The sequence below is a fragment of the Mytilus galloprovincialis genome, chromosome 9, assembly GCF_965363235.1.
Source record: "Mytilus galloprovincialis chromosome 9, xbMytGall1.hap1.1, whole genome shotgun sequence".
Taxonomy (NCBI): Eukaryota; Metazoa; Mollusca; class Bivalvia; order Mytilida; family Mytilidae; genus Mytilus; species Mytilus galloprovincialis.
In genome coordinates this window covers 47,054,862-47,073,059 of record NC_134846.1, presented here as the reverse complement: position 1 = coordinate 47,073,059, position 18,198 = coordinate 47,054,862, and the positions used below count along the sequence as shown (strand labels likewise).

Sequence of the window (18,198 nt, the reverse complement as noted above, 5' to 3'; positions counted from 1 at the left end):
TTTTTTTTTTTAGATTCTCCATTCTAAAACTACTAGAAATGTTTTGGATACACTAAGACCATCATTAAGATTAAGTAGGTCTATAAGTGATAAAGTAAAATTATGAAGTATCAATTTAGCCTACAACTTCCAGCTTTGTTGAAAATGGAGAATCTTTACAATTTTGTTTTTTAATGCATACACAAAAATAGTCTGAATTACATTCTTTTTTGTTTCAGTTGAATTGCACAATAATTTCCTGCAGCCACAGTTGAAGTCACCTGAAAAAGAAATATACATTCTAATATCTGTCAGAACAATATTCAATGCAAAGAAACAAGTACATGTAACTGTCAATTACACTTATGATGCATAGAACTTTGATTTTACCATAATTTTGAAGTGATGTGTAGACATGAATTTACAATCAACCAGTCTTCCTTTGCAAACAAGGGATTTTTTATTATTTCATTGTTTCATCATAAATCACAAGCTATTGGTTTTCTTGTTTGAATTGTTTCACATTTTGTCATATAGCAGACTTTCATAGTTATATAAAAGGTATAGGTTTTGCTCATTGTTAAAGGTCATACAGTGACTATTAGAAGAATGCATCCATGTCATTTGGTCTCTGGGAAATCTTTATTTCATTAGCAATTTTAAAGCCACATCTCATTTACTTAATTTACAGGGACAATTTTAGATATCGTAAAACAGATTGAAAGATTTGTTTTAAGTTACAGCATAATTATTGATTTCGTTTATTTATCTTGTTACCACCTTCCGGATTATATATACAGATATAGTTTTAGAAAAATTAAAATATAACACTTCTCTACACAGTTTAAATATAATACTTCTATGCATAATCAAAATATAAAACTTCTTTGCATAATAATATTCTATGGTATTTACATGCTCTTGGCTGAATAATTCATTAATTTTTGTATTGGTTCTTACCATAAAAGTCAGCTCCATTGCCCACTTCCAGCTTCAATCCTTACAGACAAGCTGTGATGCTAAGCTGAAATTTAAAAGAACATAAAATGCTTAGTTAACCAAATTATTTTGAAAGGATCACTGTTAATGTACATATACATTGTATTTGTACTCATATAGAAAGTGAGAGTAGAAATTAATTACAGAAATTAAATGTTTGAATATTTCAAGGCCAAGAGAGTAAAAAACATGTATCTTTATAATACATTGATAATTTATTTCTTTTCAAAACAGTACTGGTACATACACACCTATATATTAGCTTTATCAGACCACCAAGTCTTATTCCCACACCAGAAAACATCTCACAGAAAGAACCTAAAATATAAAAATTGACAATTTATATACTTTACATTTCAATTTCCTTGACATTAACAAAATATTGTTAAATATCTCTTACTATAACCTAAATAACTGAAAAACCAATATTAAAGATTAAAAAAAAAAAAAAATTAATCTTATAGAGTGGGGTGCTCATTTTCGCCGGGGACACAATTTCGCCGTTTAAGGATTTTGAGGTGTAAAACTTCAAAGGATGGCTGAAATGAAAGAAATGTACCCATAAATTATATTTTTATAACAAATATAATATTTTTTTAAACTGAGACAAAATTGCGGCTCCTACCGAAAATGACCGAAAAACGGACAACGATTTTCGGACAATTTCCTGAATAAAAAACACGATTTCAAAGAAGTCTTTCTAAGTAAATATTTGACTGAATGCCCTTATTTTGAATTCTTTATACCTTTGAAATGTCTGCTATTCATCTAAAATGCAATTGATTTGATAAAAATTGTTAAAAGCTGCGGTTATTTGGTTTTAAATAGATGTGTAAAAATGGCGAATATGTGTCCCCCATTGACAAAATATCCGGAAATTTCAAACACCCTTTAATCTAACTTTTCAGATGATTTTCTTAAAACAAACCGGTTTTCAAGCTTAAGTATACTTTGCATTTGAAGTTATCTTCATATAGAAATATCAGTATACTTCAAAAACATTTAGACCTGAACATAAACTGTAGAAAACATGGAAAGATGTGGCGAAAATGAGCACCCCACTCTAAGTTTATTATTTGAATTTCCAACTCCACAAAAATGATGATTTAAATATATTCCTTTGCTAATAAAGGTAAATTAGGAGTTATCTCCCATTGAATTGCAAAAATATCATTTTACATTAGCAACATCATTATCTCCACAGTGTACCTCTATCATATGCCCTAAATATAAATTTTAATCAAATTACCGATAGCATGTATAGAAATTTTTGACTTATTTAAACTAGCCTTCTATTTTAGTCAAATTACCGATAGCATGTATAGAAATTTTTGACTTATTTAAACCCGCCTTCTATTTTAATCAAATTACCGATAGCATGATTGTATAGAAATTTTTGACTTATTTAAACTAGCCTTCTATTTTAATCAAATTACCGATAGCATGTATAGAAATTTTTGACCTATTTAAACATGCCTTCTATTTTAATCAAATTACCAATAGCATGTATAGAAATGTTTGGCTTATCTAAACTTGCCTTCTTATTTTCTTGGTAAAGCCTCAGACTTGGTTGAAGATTTATTTAACCATCTTCATTGGAGCTGCTACCCAATACTTTTATATGCTTTTCAACATAGGTTTTTGTACTGATCAGTTCACTGAATCTGTTGTATTTCACCAAATATACAATTGTCCCAAGAATGTTCCAAAGCATCTCACAATATTTTCTTTTTCATGGCAGCTGAAGTAATTCTTGATATAAAACACAAATAATTGATTGAATTCGTACATAAAACAGTAAAAATATCAGATGTGCTTTTAAACATGTAATTTGTATTTTCAAAATTGACCAAATGTTTTTTGAAGTACCCACAATTTCTCTTTCCCATTATTATTTAAACGATGTTTACATTTTTTTTATTTACAGAGCTAAAACAATAACTTTTATATAAATTAGCAGACATCTGATATGTAAAAACTTAAACAGAGGCAACACAAAAAGAACAAAATAGTAATTGGCTAAAACCAATAAATCACACAACATTTTTTAATATTTTGGAGCATAGTTTAATAAATATCCCTTGTTTAAAGTTTTGCATCATGCACATCATAAGCATGAAAATTATACTCCAAAAATTGATCATGATAGCCTGAGGTAGCTCAGTTGTGCAATTTGGTGATGACAATCAACCTTAATCAATTTGCATGCTCATTATGAGAGTTCCAAAGATATGAGTTCAAAACAAAAATTGTTACCTCCTTTAAAAGTTTTATACAAAAAGCTCCCCCCAATTCAAGAAAAATTAGAAAAAATTATAAAGATTTCAAACTGCAGATTGAAAAAATGGGGGGAAACTCCTAAAGCAATTTCATACTAGGAAATACACAACTTCAACATGTGTGCAATCTTTCTGCAAAGTTTCGATGGTGCAGAAACACTGAAAATAGAAAATACAAATATTATGCCAAATGGTGCTATATAGTGAAATATTTACACAAAGGACCAAATTTAGTAATGTGAAAGTGAACTCAGATGATAAAAATACTGATTCTTTAAAAAAAAAAAAGTAGTTGTCCATATTCAAATTGCATGTAATACTTCATTAATTTAGTTTAAACTTTAGTACATTAAGAAAAATAGTTCTGAAATTAACAAACCAAAAAATGATGTTTTTTTTCCCAAATTAAGTTTTAGATAGAATTTAGATTGGTGATATCAAAAGTTTTTTTTTTTTATAAGATTGGCTTCCTATGACTTCTGTTGGAAGATATCCTGACATTAATAGAGATGGACTGACACAAGGTAACCTTTTGAAATGACTGGTTCCTTAAATGGAGGATAACAGTCAATAGGGAACCAGCTCCATTTAATACACAGACTTACAGGAAACATCTCATTTTGTCCATTTGGAGAGGAAACAAATGTCATGTAATAACTTAAATAGGTTTTTTTCCATCTTCAAATGATAAAAATGCAATTATTGAACACACCCCCACCCCCTACAGGGGTGGATCCAGCCATTTCTAAAGAGAGGGGGTTCCCAACCCAGGATAGAAGGCTATAGGTTCAAACTAGTTTATGTTCTCATTCAATTGCATTGATCATAAAAAAAAATTGTAAGGGTGCCACAGAACCCAGTGTCTTGCCTACTTTTGCTGTCAATTGCAGGCTCAACAAAAATGAGGGGGAAAATCAATAAAAATATTCCTCTTGGTAGTATCTTTTGAATGTAAAAAGCTTCTGTCCAAGTTTGGTAAAAATCCAGGAACGTTTATGAATCTCATAAATGTTTTAAAAACTTTTACTGCAGACTGTATTTTATATTACTGGAAGGAAAACTGGAAGTCCATTTATAAGTAAAATAGGGATAAATAAATACAAAATTTTAACAAAATTTCCTTCTAGATACTAGCTTTTGATCATAAACAAGCTTCTGTCCAAGATTGGTACATTATCCAGGATAGCATTAACTTATTAAAAATTTAAAAACTTTAGCCACAGAGTGAATGTATTGTATCCTGGCATTTATAAGTAAAATATGGAAAAATTAGTTTGTTTTATTTTCAAAATTTACTTCTGGATACAATCTTATGATCATTAACAAGCTTCTGTCCAAGTTTGGTTGAAATCCAGAATAGTTTTAGAAAGATATTAAGATTTCAAAACTTTAACCAAAGAGTGAATATTTGTGATCGCTAACACCGCCGACGCCGACAGAATGAAGGATGACTATGTCTCATTTTTTTCAACTTAAGTCGAAGGCTCGACAATAAAAATATAAATGGTATTTTACATTTTAAGTTACATTAAGTGAAATTCCAAGTAAAATAAATAATCAGCAAAATGCATAGTATTTTTTATTTTTTTATTTGAATGGTCTATAAAAGATTCACTTATGATAATACTTATAACAACACTTGAGGGATTGTTGGAGTAATTTAACTATATTGGCATGTTTTATTTTCTATGGCACCTTCATCAGAATAAAAACTCAGAGTACAACATGAAGAAGTGATAATTTGCACTTCACAATGTCAACAGGAGGGAAAATAATAAATAAAAAATAAAAGAAGGTATGAAGGTAAACTTTAAAAAGAATGTTAAATAAAATTTGTTGAAAAGTGTTTAATCAAATTTTGCAGAGGTACATGCTTCCAATTGGCTTCGCTCAGAGTTACTGCCTCTAATTGGGACCACTCTGCCAGGGGTACTGCTTCTAATTAGCTTTAGCAGACAGAGGTATATATGTACTGCTTCCAATCGGCTTCGCAACAAGACAGAGGGTATGTGCTCCCAGTTAGCTTCACTAAGAGGTACGTGCTTCCAATTGGCTTCGCTCAGACATACGTACTATTTCCAGTGTTGAAATGGTACCGTAAGCAAGTCTGTACTACATCCAGCATAGTAAACGGTACATAATTGCAAGTCAAATGTCGTCCAAATTTACAAAAACATATTTTATTTTTACATTCTTGATCCAGTTAAAGATAATTCACATCTACCTTTACTCCCTATTTATAATTTATCCTGATGGTGTCATTGTGAAATGCAAATTATCATTACAAATTTCTGTACTTTCCTGTAGTTGCATAATCCTGATGATGTGCCATAGGAACCAAAATATGTCTATCTTATTAAATCACTGTAGCAATCCCTAAAGTCTTTTTTTATCTTTTAATTGAATAAAGCATTTGTCCAAGTTCTGTTCAAGTTTGGTAAAAATCCAAAATAGTTTATGAATCTAATAAATGTTTTAAAAACTTTAACAGCAGACTGTATGTTATGTTAACTTGAAGAAAAATTAAGTCCATATATAAATGTTAAACAGAAAAAATAGAATTTTATTTTTACAAAATTTACTTCTGGATACTATCTTATGATCATAAACAAGCTTTTGTCCAATCTTGGTATAAATCCAGGAGAGTTTAGGAAAGTTATTAAAATTTCAAACTTTAACCACAGAGTGAATATTTGTTGACACTGCCAAGGACGATGCCAAGGACGGAATGTAGGACCGCTATGTCTCACTTTTTCAACTAAAGCCAAAGGCTTGACAAAAAGGGGGATCCAACACCAAAACTCCCACCCTCTAAATCTGCCACTGTCCTCAAAGTATGGTACATGATCCAATTGGAACCTGCTTGGTTAATATAACTGATTGTGTGCAATTTTTAGAAGAAATTTAAGGGGAATTTCGAAAAAGAAATGTCAAAATCTTATCTACAAATCATGATGAGCAATTGTTAAATGTGACGAAAAGGTTTAAATTAAAAATAGTTGTCAATTATGTACTGATAATTATAATCCAAATAGTTACTAAATATTTTTAAATCAAATAAAAATTACACTGATTTTAGAAAAAAATGATGTTGAATGGACAAAGACATAAACAAATAGCCTGTTCCCAGAAATTATTTTCATCATAAAATTAAAATTTGAATCAAGTTATCTCCCTTGCTTAAAAGTAATGGATTTCAATTGTGTATAGACAACAAACAAAACAAACAAAAAATGTTGCTTATATACAACATTTGAGGCTTAATGATAAAACTTGATTTTTTCAAGCAAAAAGTGAATACTGTGGATTCACTATTATTGACAGTTTTTTTATTATTTATTATTCATGAGAACCACAAATTTTAGTTTATTTTTTTGGGATTTGTATGGAGAATTTGTAAAATGTCTGAATGAAAGCATATTATTGGGGATTAGAGTTGAAAAATTAACCCAAGAATGCGATATCTGAAGCAAAATAGATTTTACTACCATTTAACGCTTAAGGGATGATTATTAAATTTCTCTGGGAAATGATGATAGTTTTAAATAACTCAGAATGAAAATTTTTTTTAGGGGGTGTGTGAAATGATTTAATTAATTGCTTTCCCATTTGGTTAAAGATTTAAGATTTTTATAGATAAAGAGATACATCCAATTAGATTATAATTTTGAAATGTTACTTTTACTTCACCATTACCTTGTTAGCAATAAGTGCTTTAAAGAAACAGATACCCTGAAATAATTTTGTTGACGCACAAGTAAATAACATTTTGGGACATTTTTCACAATACTATATTTGAATTCAATTTAAGATACAAATATACATTTAATTTTTTTTCGTTTCCAATACATCATAATATGTCAAATACAATTTAGAATTTGATTCAAGACATTTGCTTTTGACATAATGTTTCGAAAATTATAAAAAGTTCAAAGTAGCTTTAAGCTCCAAATTGTTTTGTTTTTTTAATATTTAAATGACCGTACAAATACTTTCATTTCAGAATTACATATGAAGATTCCTTTGAAAGCAGAACACTTGAAAACCATAACACCATCCAAAGAACAAATGAAAAAGCAGAAGAAATAACCAGACCCTAGCTACTGAAAGCTACACCAAAAAGAAACTATGTTATATGTTAGTAAGAGACGCAGCGCTCTAAGCTCAATGTATTTCTGAAATGATAATTTGATATTTGTTTAATCTTCAAAAACAACTTTCAAGATGAACAATAATGTTCAGCTATGAAACTTTAAATGCAGATGACTATGACCTAAATTTAGTTTCAAGTACAAATGTACCATGTTATTCTCCAATTTGACAATCAAGATGTATTGAAAACAGTAAAAAATTTGGGAAATTATTTAATTACAAATCTGAAATTTCAGTTTTTATCCTTTTAAACTGGTGTACCACCAAAAATTGCATGAATTGCTATGCAAACCCAATTTCAACCACCCAAAAGCACTGGCAATGCAAACAAGACAATGTTTAAAAATGTTTTATTGATATCAGTTGATCATTGGACCCAACGACCTAAAATGTTTTACAACTTAATAAACCTCATCTAAAGTTATTTCAACTTTCACCATTTCTACACAAATTAATTTGACAAAATATTATAAACAAATCAAATAAGTGGGCTTTCCATTCTGGGTTAATTTCCAACCTTTTTTTTTTTTTTTTAGCTTAGACTGTTGTTGCATATTAAAGTATGCCAAATTGAACTACTGACATTGATGGGCAAATCATTTTACTGCATTCCAGAAGAAAATTTTGTTCAATGGTTTAATAATCGAGGACATTTTTTGTGTATGCTGTAATCAAATCAAATCAATCTTCTTTCTGAGTTTTTTATTTAATTTCCAGTTTTTATAGTACTTTCTAAATTGTATCTATACATTTTGTACATCACTATTGAATGCCCGAATTTTTTTAATTTATTTTTCCGGTCAAAATTCTAACTACGTTGTTCTCATGAAATGCTTACTAAAAATACTTCAAAGTGAATATGTATTAAATGAAAATACTTTTTGGTAAGTTTTAAATATTAAATGAAACTTATTCAAGAATTCACCGACAAGAATGTAATAAGTACCACTTGGATTTATATTGGCATATTTACCTCGATATTTTTTTAATTATGAGAATAAAGAAGGAGGTGTTATGTACTTGGCTATTATTAATCAAATAATCATTTGGCTTCTGTAATAAATAACATGAGGAAAACTTTTATAATTAAAAATGGCTCATCATAATCCAGAAACATTGTTAAAAATTTTGATGGTGAATATTTGTGACAATCATAAATGATATTGTTTTATATATAAATATTAACTAATTTAAGAAATTCAGAATCAAATTCAATCACATTTTCCCAATTACTAAATGCTTCTACCATAAAATAGTGGAGGAGGCTTTTCACCTGGGCAAACTGATTTTAATTCAGATAGCATCACATTTTAAATAAGCAGTATATATTAATAGTAAAATACCTTAGGTTTAATAATGTACCCCTCAACTTTCCCAAGAGTAAAATATACATGAATTTTGATCTTGGCATAGTGTACCTGAATTTTACTTCACAAAGTTAGAGCAAAATTGCATCACTTAGTTGAAATACAATATCGTATCGAAACCCTCATTTCATACGAGTTACCTCCCCTTCTAATTTAGTGAATTTGTATTTCACTACTCAGTGGCGAATCCAGAACTTTTCATGAGGGGGCCCGCTCCAGTCATACTACAGTGATTCCTTATATAATCTTCCCACAAAGGGGGGGTGGGGGGACAAAGCTCCCTGGTTCCACCTATGCTACTGTCATTCAAGATATCAGTGTTTTCATGTAAACCTGAGTCATTATTTGTTATTTTACCTTATATTTTCTGTAAAAAAAAGATACATTATTAAATTTTGGAACAGTTCAATTGTAAAAATTCATAGAAGCATATATCTTAATTTACTCCAAAAAATATAGAAATTTGTTATTTATAATCTTTTATTTAACACATTTAATAATTTGGTTATGCATGAAAAAGGTTTGAACATTTCTTTTTTCATTTGTTGATTAAAGTAAGTTTGCATTTCCAATTTTTTTTGCTATTCAAGAAATTATTTACCTATTATATTAAGTAAAACATTTTGAAGAAAGAGATGAAAAAACACATAAAAAATTCGTTGCATTTTGACAATTTTTGATAGAAAATAATGGAGCAAAGAATGAAAAAAAAAATCATTTAACTTGAACAATTAGTAAATAAGTTAACATATCAAATACTTGCTACCATTCTGTGGTGCCTGAGATCACCCTTTTTTTTTGTTGGTGCTTGGTGTCTGAAATCATTCCTGGTCTTTGGTAAGGTTGGTGTGTTGTGCCTGAAATCATCCCTGGTCTTTGGAAAGGTTGGTGCTTGGTGCCTGAGATCATCCCTGGCTCTTTTATTTGGTTGGTGCATGATGCCTGAAAACCTCAAAAGGTCTTTGATTGGATTGGTGCTCTTTGCCCTAGTTCATGCCTGTTCTTTGTTTTGGTTGGTGCTCGATGCTGGAGATCATCCCTGGTCTCTCAGGTTTTTGGTTGGGTTGTGGCTGTACAATATTTTGTTATCAGTGTAGACAATTTTCCATCACTTCTTTTGTTTATGTGTTGTCTTTTTTCACCACATGGTTTTAGATTGGCCCTTTGGTATCCCTCCTTTTTTTTATGTATGATCTTGTTAAGCATTATACCTCACTGTTTGAATTTTGAGGATTAAATTATGGAAATACCATTAGAGATATGCTATTCCCAGATGTTCCAGGACATGGATACCTTCTTGATTACACTGTGTGTGCTGCTTCATTGAAAAAAGGTGAAAATTAAGATGTCTGATGTGTTAAATTTTGTGAGGTAACTAAAGATATTTCTTGTGTTCCTTCTCAAATTTGTACACCAGTTAATAATTCTGATTGATTTTTTCTGTATGTTTTATCTCATTGACAAAAATACACAAAAAGACAGAAATAATAAATACCGTATACCTATAGTGACCTATACATCTTTGTAAGAACTCTGAAATGGATATGAATAAGAGCGATTAGTAATTTATCACTTCCATCAAAGAAATGGACATACAGAAATCTATATGCCACTTTTCTTCATCTGTTACAACATAGTCATACTCTGGGTATATGACTGAGGTTGCATCTACAACAAAAAAAAAAATTGTAAATTATTAGTGTTGGAGAACGTTGGTGTCACTTCCATCAAATGGGTCCATGACTGAAACATCCTCTTGGCTGCATCTGTAAAAAAAAATCTGTAGTGTGTTGGAGAACGTTGGTGTCACTTTCATCAAACGGGCCCTTTAACAAGCTCATGGTAGAGTGATCTTGTTACTATTGTATAGTGCTGCGGAAACTATGCGCTACCCTCCCTGGTCTAGTACAACGGAGTCTATTCAAGGTCTATGACTGTAACATCCCCCTCCTGCAATCTGCAAAAATCAAAATTATAGAATTATAAATCTGTTGGTGAATTCTGAAATGAAATATAAATACATATACAACATTACACATATATAAGAATTAAATCAATTAAACTTTATTTTCTTTTCTTTGAGGTAAATTTCAAAAGTTAAATATATATTTTTTTTAAATTAACTTTTTTTACTTTATTTTTAGTGTAGCTCTTGTTGATCATTATACCGGACTGTTTACTATTAGAGATATTCTATTTCTAGATGTTCAAGGACATCCATACATTCTTGATTACACTGTGTATGCTGCTTCAATGAAAAAAGGTGAAAATAAGATGTGTTAAATTTTGTGAGGTAGGATATTTTTTTGTGTTCCAGGGTGTTCTGTCTCAAATTACACCAGTTTTAAAATACTTCTGATTGATTTGTTCTGTATGTTTTCTCTCATTGACAAAAACACACAAAAAGATACAAAAATAATAAATATTGTATACCTATAAATCTTTGTAAGAACTCTGAAATGGATATGAATAAGAAAGATTAGTAATTTGTCACTTTTATACAAAGAAATGGACATACAGAAATTTATATGCCACTTTTCTTCATCTGTTACAACCGAGCCATACTCTGGGGTCTATGACTGAGGCTGCATCTAAAACAAAAACAAATTTGTAAATTATTAGTGTTAGAGAACGTTGGTGTCACTTCCATCAAATGGGTCCATGACTGAAACATCCTCTCGGCTGTATCTGTAAAAAAAATCTGTAGTGTTTTGGAGAACGTTGGTGTCACTTTCATCAAACGGGCCCTTTAACAAGCTCATGGTAGAGTGTTCTTGTTACTATTGTATAGTGCTGCGGAAACTATGCGCTACCCTCCCTGGTCTAGTACAACGGAGTCTATTCAAGGTCTATGACTGTAACATCCCCCTCCTGCAATCTGCAAAAATCAAAATTATAGAATTATAAATCTGTTGGTGAATTCTGAAATGAAACATAAATAAATATACAAAATTACATACGGGCATATAAGAATAAAATCAATTAAAACTTTATTTTCTTTTCTTTGTAGTAAAATTTTTTTTTTTTTTTTTATCAATTTTTTTACTTTATTTTTCCATGAAAGTTAGCATTGTAACTGCTGTAAAAATACCAAAACTATCGTCATTTGGCTTAGTTAGTCTGTTTCTTATGTAACCTTTTCTGACATAGGACACAGGTTTCTTTTTAAATGAGTTTTACTGTGTGAATTACTGTGTGTTTGTTTTTTCTACATTGGCTCCTAGAGGTATAGGTGTGGGTTGAGATCTCTCAACCCTGTTTAACCCACTGTATTTATGCACCTGTCTCTAGTTAGAAGCCTCTGGCCTTTGTTAGTCTTGTATGTTTTTTAATTTTAGTTCATTTATATGTTTTTGAGTTTAGTATGACATCCACTTTTACCGAACCAGTACACATTTTTGTGTAGGGCCTGCTGAAGCCTGCCTCCTGATGCTGAATTTTCTGGTTGAGTTGAAGAGCCATTAGTGGCCTTCATCTGTTTTCTGCTCTTTGGTTGGGTTGTTGTCTCAGACATTATTTTCAATTTTGCATAAGATTCATATTTTTGTCGGAAAAACCAGTCACCAAACCTGTTGTGTGCTGTGGCTCCCCTGTTCCATTTTTTTATTTTGACATTCTGTTCTTTTTATTATCTGACCAAGCTGAACAACCTTCTAGTACAATGGTACCTATTAAATGTTACATGCATACAGACCAAAATGAGGTTAAATTATAGTCTTGGAAAAAAATAATAAATATGCAAAGTTTTTAGCTCATTTTTACCAAATTTAACTAAACTGACTTCTACTTGTTGGTTTTCCCGTTTGAATGGTTTTACACTAGTAATTTTGGGGTCCTTTATAGCTTGTTGTTCGGTGTGAGCCAAGGCTCTGTGTTGAAGGACGTTCATTGACCTATAATGGTTTACTTTCATAAATTGTTATTAATGGATGGAGAGTTGTCTCATTGGCACTCACACCACATCTCCCTATATCTACTTGCTAATTACAGGTCATTACTTTATTATTCCACTTTAATTTATGTTTATCAAAAATGAAGTGCTGTTATTTTGTCTTTTTTTTATATAGCAAATGCCTCTTTAAGTGATAAATTATCTTAATGTATGTTTTCAAACTTTTAAAAAGTGAATGGGAGCTGACTAAAATACACAAGATAATTCAGTATTTTTTTTTTAACAATTTCAAGCTCCTATGTGTGTAACATATCAAACCTTAAGCTTAGCTTTACAAATTTGATGGATTCTTTAATGTTTTTTGAGTGAAAGTGACAAGCTCCTTGTGAAAAAAAGCATATTCTAGTATTGCACAAACCATAAGCCTTGCTATCAACAGTAAATTTGGTGAAAATATTAAAATCAAATCTTATCATGTAGAAAAAGTTATGCTGCATTTTGTTCAAACTCATTTATACTCTTCAGAAACTAAAAAAAAATCAGTCAAAGTCAATCAAATGTCTAGCATTGACAATGCATTGAACATTTCAATGGAACTAACATACATAAGGTCTTTATGACTCAAGAGGTCAAAGCCCATGAAACAACCAACAATGACAAAATGCTTTCCATGTCCTCAACCAAGTCATCACTAAGGTCATTCGACTTCAATAAACATTTTGTTTGTCTTAGTCAAAGTCAAAGTGCAGTGCTAGTGAAATAGTCTCAACAGAGTAGAAATGAGTAAAAAAAACAAACAATGTTTTTGAAGATATTTGAACATTTATAAAATAATATTTATTTCAAGATGTAGGACACACATTTGACATTTTAGTGTGCTGATTTGGGTCTCCATGCTGTGGTATTTTGTTAGAAGAATGGCATCCTACATCTTAGCCTTGGAATTTATTTTGGAAAATGAAAAAAAAAATCTTTTGTTGATGAAAGCATGGTAAAAGGCAATTTAATGCAAACAATTTCTTTATTTCTTTTATCTTAGTTATCAATTATAGATATGAGGGTAGATAGGACCTTTATCGGGACTCCTGGATTGGGTGTTTTTAAGCTCGGATGTTGGGATTGACCCTTTCAAGATCCGAGAATTCTTTTTTCGAATTTCGGGATGTCGGGATTGAAATTTATTTAAATTCGGGACCTCAGGATTTCGCCCAGGATTTCAGGATAAGTTTTCAGAACTATGATCCATGTGGTCACAGTTATCTCCCATTGAATAAAGGTAAGCTTCATCTAAACAACTCCATTCACTTGTTAAATTTTGAAAAATGACCAGAGCAACTGAATTAATTTTAAAGACCATTGAGGTAGTGGCCATTTTTCTCAATAATAAGAGTGACATTTTTTTTCTTGCTGGGGAGTCAAGATTTCCAAATATTTTGTTGTTTGTTAATTGCATCTGGCATATTTTTTTTTAAAAGAACAAATGAGCTTATTCAAAATTTGAAACCCTTCAATTTGAAAAGTTTTCTGTATGAAATTTTGTAGTTTGGTTAGGCATTGCACAAAAAGGGTGGGCTTTAAAAAAAGTTTCACCCTGCAACATGCTCATGTGCTTAGGTCAGATATTGGTGTGTATGCAAGTTATTTGTTAGTCTGTTCATTTTATTCACAAATCTTTTAGACTTTGGATGATTTACAAGTTCATGTATTGTATAAACATCAGTCTATAGTTGAAGACCTGTAGATGTCTTTGGTTATTTATTTTCATTGAATAGCTGCCTTGTTGATTTATACCCTACATCCCCCTTTTTTCATAATGATGCATAATATCTAACCAACAAAAGGAATACTCACCAAGTTTGATTATAGATGAGGTTCTTACCATAATATTTGGTAACCCCAGATATACTTAACAGCTGTCTTTCTGTTCACATTGCTTACTCTTCAAGGTCATCAATCTCTCTTCTGCTCTCTGCTCAGTTGTTGGCTCCTCTAAAACATCATTTCTTTTTAATAAATATGAAAGAATGGAACTTAAAACTCTATATTATTTATCATTCTTTATAAATCTTGGTTGGTTGGCCGGGTCACCGGACACATTTTTAAAACTAGATAGTCAATGATGATTGTGGTCAAGTTTGGTTTAATTTGGCCCAGTTTTTTCAGAGAAGATTTTTTGTAAGAGTTAAGGACGACAGACTACAACGACAGACTACAGACGACAAAGATGGATGCCAAGTGATGAGAAAAGCTCACTTGGCCCTTCAGGCCAGGTGAGCTAAAAAAGAGTGTTAACTTATATTACCTTATTATAACTTATAATGATAAATTTCATTGATAAAATGTATGTCTGTATAAATGACTTGTATATCAAAAGCAACAAAAAGTATATTTTCATACATTTAATTTTTTTTTAAAACTTATTCAAACTTTTGAGTGAAAATGATAAATTTTGTGCAAATTGATTATATATGAGATGAAGAACAGCAATAAAAGCACGGTTCCTTTCTTTTGTTTGTTTATTTATGCTGTCTATGTACTGATTTTGTGTTCTGGATGGATATTCCTGTGTGCATATTCTTTGTTTACCTATTAAACTGTAGCACAAGGTCTATCAAAGATGAATACCACTTTATACTTTAATGTCCAAATCATAATAGTAGTCAAATCTGAGAAAAGTTTACAAAAAGAATTTTTGGAGAAATTCATCATAAAAAAACTAATCCAGAAGCTTTCGGTCTCAAAAATTTATGATTTTTTTTTTAGGTATATTTAGTTTAGATCACCACAGAAACTCACAATCTAAAATGTTAATGTACATATCGTACAATATATTATCAGATAAACCTACTACGGATGGTAAAAAAAAATATGATTAAGTTTTGTAATAAACTATTTGACTATACCTGTATTCACTTGGTCTACTGTATCAAGGGAAAATCAACATGTTTGTGAAATGAAGTTGATATACTGTCTTGCTTTCCTAGATGCATCTGAATACCAATTTAGATTTTAGATGACTAAGTTTGTAGTGTCAAAGTACTGAAAAGAAACATTTAATATTAAAATTATTCCAGAAAATATGTTGCAAACAAAAAAGTATGTGTGTTTACTGTACCCATACCTTCACTAAAGTTTTGTTGGGAAATTTTTTGATTTAGCATTGTTGCTCCCATAGACTCAATATTTTTGAGTCTATTGACCCTACAATACAAGGTTTTCAACATAGACGTTTTCAGTAAGTTTTGCCAACCAGTTCAAAAACTTTACCCAAATTTGAGTGGTTTAACTGTTAATTGTTCCCTAGACAGATGTACATGAATGTGAGCTCTTATCAGCTCTATTCTTCTTGTTATATTTGCCACTGGACATTATGCAATCAACAATCAATCATGAATCTTAAATGGTTAAAGTAAAAGCTCTATGCTGTAACTCAAGTAAAGCTTGTACATATAGACATGCAGACATTAAGAAGATGTTTTACATCTCTAGTAGTAAATCAAACAAAACAGATCACATTAAAGAAATTTATGATAAATAAATGATACCTTAAATCTTCTATAACTTTGAACTCATTTGATGTCCCCAAAAATTTTAAGGAAAAACACAGGGGTTTGTCCAAGTAAAGATCAATTTAAACTAAAACGAAGCCCAATTCAAACCTGTTGACTCACATGATAATTTATACACTCAAATCTATTCACTTCACACTTGAGTAACCAGCCGTATAGCCAAATATTTTCACCTGACAAAAGTATTGCAAAAAAAATATGTCACTGAATTTTGCTCAGATACATTTGTAACAAAGGAATGCCCTCAAGGGAATTCTTTTTAACTTGTTAAAGAACAGTAAAATCTGAAGCATGAGGCTCAAAGAACCTGCATTCAAATTTTTAAGTTTAACCACGAAAACTGATAAACTAAAAAGTGGACCAAGAACAGATATGAAAAATCAAGTTCTTCTACCTTTTGAAATATAGCTTATATATAAAAAAAAGAAGATGTGGTATGATTGCCAATGAGACAACTATCCACAAAAGACCAAAATAACACAGGCATTAACAACTATAGGTCACCGTACGGCCTTCAACAATGAGCAAAGCCCATACCGCATAGTCAGCTATAAAATGCCCCGATAAGACAATGTAAAACAATTCAAACGAGGAAACTAACGACCTTATTTATGTAAAAAAAAATGAACGAAGAACAAATATGTAACGCATAAACAAACGACAACCACTGAATTACAGGCCCCTGATTCCTGACAGGCACATACATAAATAATGTGGCGGGGTTAAACATGTTAGCGGGATCCCAACCCTCCCCCTAACCTGGGACAGTGGTATAACAGTACAATATCATATATACTATCAGTAAAATATGAAAAAAAATAATGAGAATTTTCAAAACTTTGCTATCGATAGTTGAGCACAACATATGCTATCTATATTAATGAATATTCCTTTTCAGTTGGTGTGACTTTTACAAACATCAATATATTTGCTATTGCAAAGTTGACAAACCATGACTGCATCAACCCAGTCTAGTTTATTGTTGGTTGCTTAACGTCCAGTGGCAAATATTTCATGCATATTTAGAACGATAAATGAACACGAGCCAGCTTCTCAAATTTCTTCAGATGGTCTTCTGTTTTCGTATCCAAAATTTTTGAGAAAAGATTTTAAAAGCGGTGTTCTGAATGATCCATATAACGAAAATAATCTGGAAGCATATTAAGGGGTGAATATTTACCTTGGGTTTTTGTGGCTTCCGACGAACAGTTTCAAAGTTTACATCGTAAATCTTTTGCTTCTGTAAATTGTGTCCATCTTGTTCGTTTGAAGACAAAGTGCTATTTGAAACACTTTGGCGGGAAGTTTTCCAATGGCCAAAAATGAAGGGTCTTAAAACTTCAAACCAATGAGAACTAACAAAACAAGACACACCCTCGGTATTAAAACTACTCATAAAATTTGTTTGACCACAGCCTTGTTGAACAATAAACTTAAGATCTCAAATCGAGCATAAAAAGGTCTGATAATAAATTTGATATGAAAAATGACATATAAAGATCTTTTTAATATATGCTTCAGCAATGGAAAACTACGGCAGCAACCATTTGATTTTCTTGGGGGGGGGGGGCTATGTTTTTTTTTGGAAAAAAAAAGTTTGTTTCCAGTTTTTGGAGAAAAAAATAATTTGTTTTTGATTCTGAGAAAAAAAAATTGTTTGTTTCACCCTCAGCTGCCACTATATGTAATGCTAAAATTGAAAGAAAAAAATTGTTTTCGACTTGTCGCGAAAAAAAAAGTTTACACAGAGAAAAAAACCATACCCCCCCCCCCCCCAGAAAATCAAATGGTTGCTGCCTAACGGAGTTTCCCTTTAATCATGGATACTGGTTTTCAGGTAGATGTTTAATAAGTGAAGAGTTTACGAACGTCGGACCGACGCCTAATGTTATATATACATGTATAATGAAATATTGGTATGCATAAAGTACGTGGCTGTTATTCTATTCAAGAAATTATAA

At 30.9% G+C, this 18,198-nt stretch overlaps 2 long non-coding RNA genes across 3 annotated transcripts; both read right to left on the bottom strand.

The window, feature by feature from the left end:
- Positions 1 to 116: 116 nt before the first annotated feature.
- LOC143045149 (uncharacterized) lies at positions 117 to 3,550 on the bottom strand. Its single transcript, XR_012968887.1, has 4 exons — positions 2,516 to 3,550; positions 1,230 to 1,296; positions 940 to 1,003; positions 117 to 260 (listed from the first exon to the last, which is right to left on the bottom strand). It is a non-coding gene; the product is annotated as an uncharacterized LOC143045149 (long non-coding RNA).
- A 7,701-nt stretch (positions 3,551 to 11,251) lies between these two features.
- On the bottom strand, positions 11,252 to 17,590 carry LOC143045147 (uncharacterized). Of its 2 annotated transcripts, none has more exons than XR_012968885.1 (3): positions 17,418 to 17,590; positions 15,572 to 15,707; positions 11,252 to 14,657 (listed from the first exon to the last, which is right to left on the bottom strand). It is a non-coding gene; the product is annotated as an uncharacterized LOC143045147 (long non-coding RNA). The 2 variants fall into 2 exon arrangements; XR_012968886.1 differs by lacking the exon at positions 17,418 to 17,590 and adding an exon at positions 16,214 to 17,391.
- Positions 17,591 to 18,198: the final 608 nt, after the last annotated feature.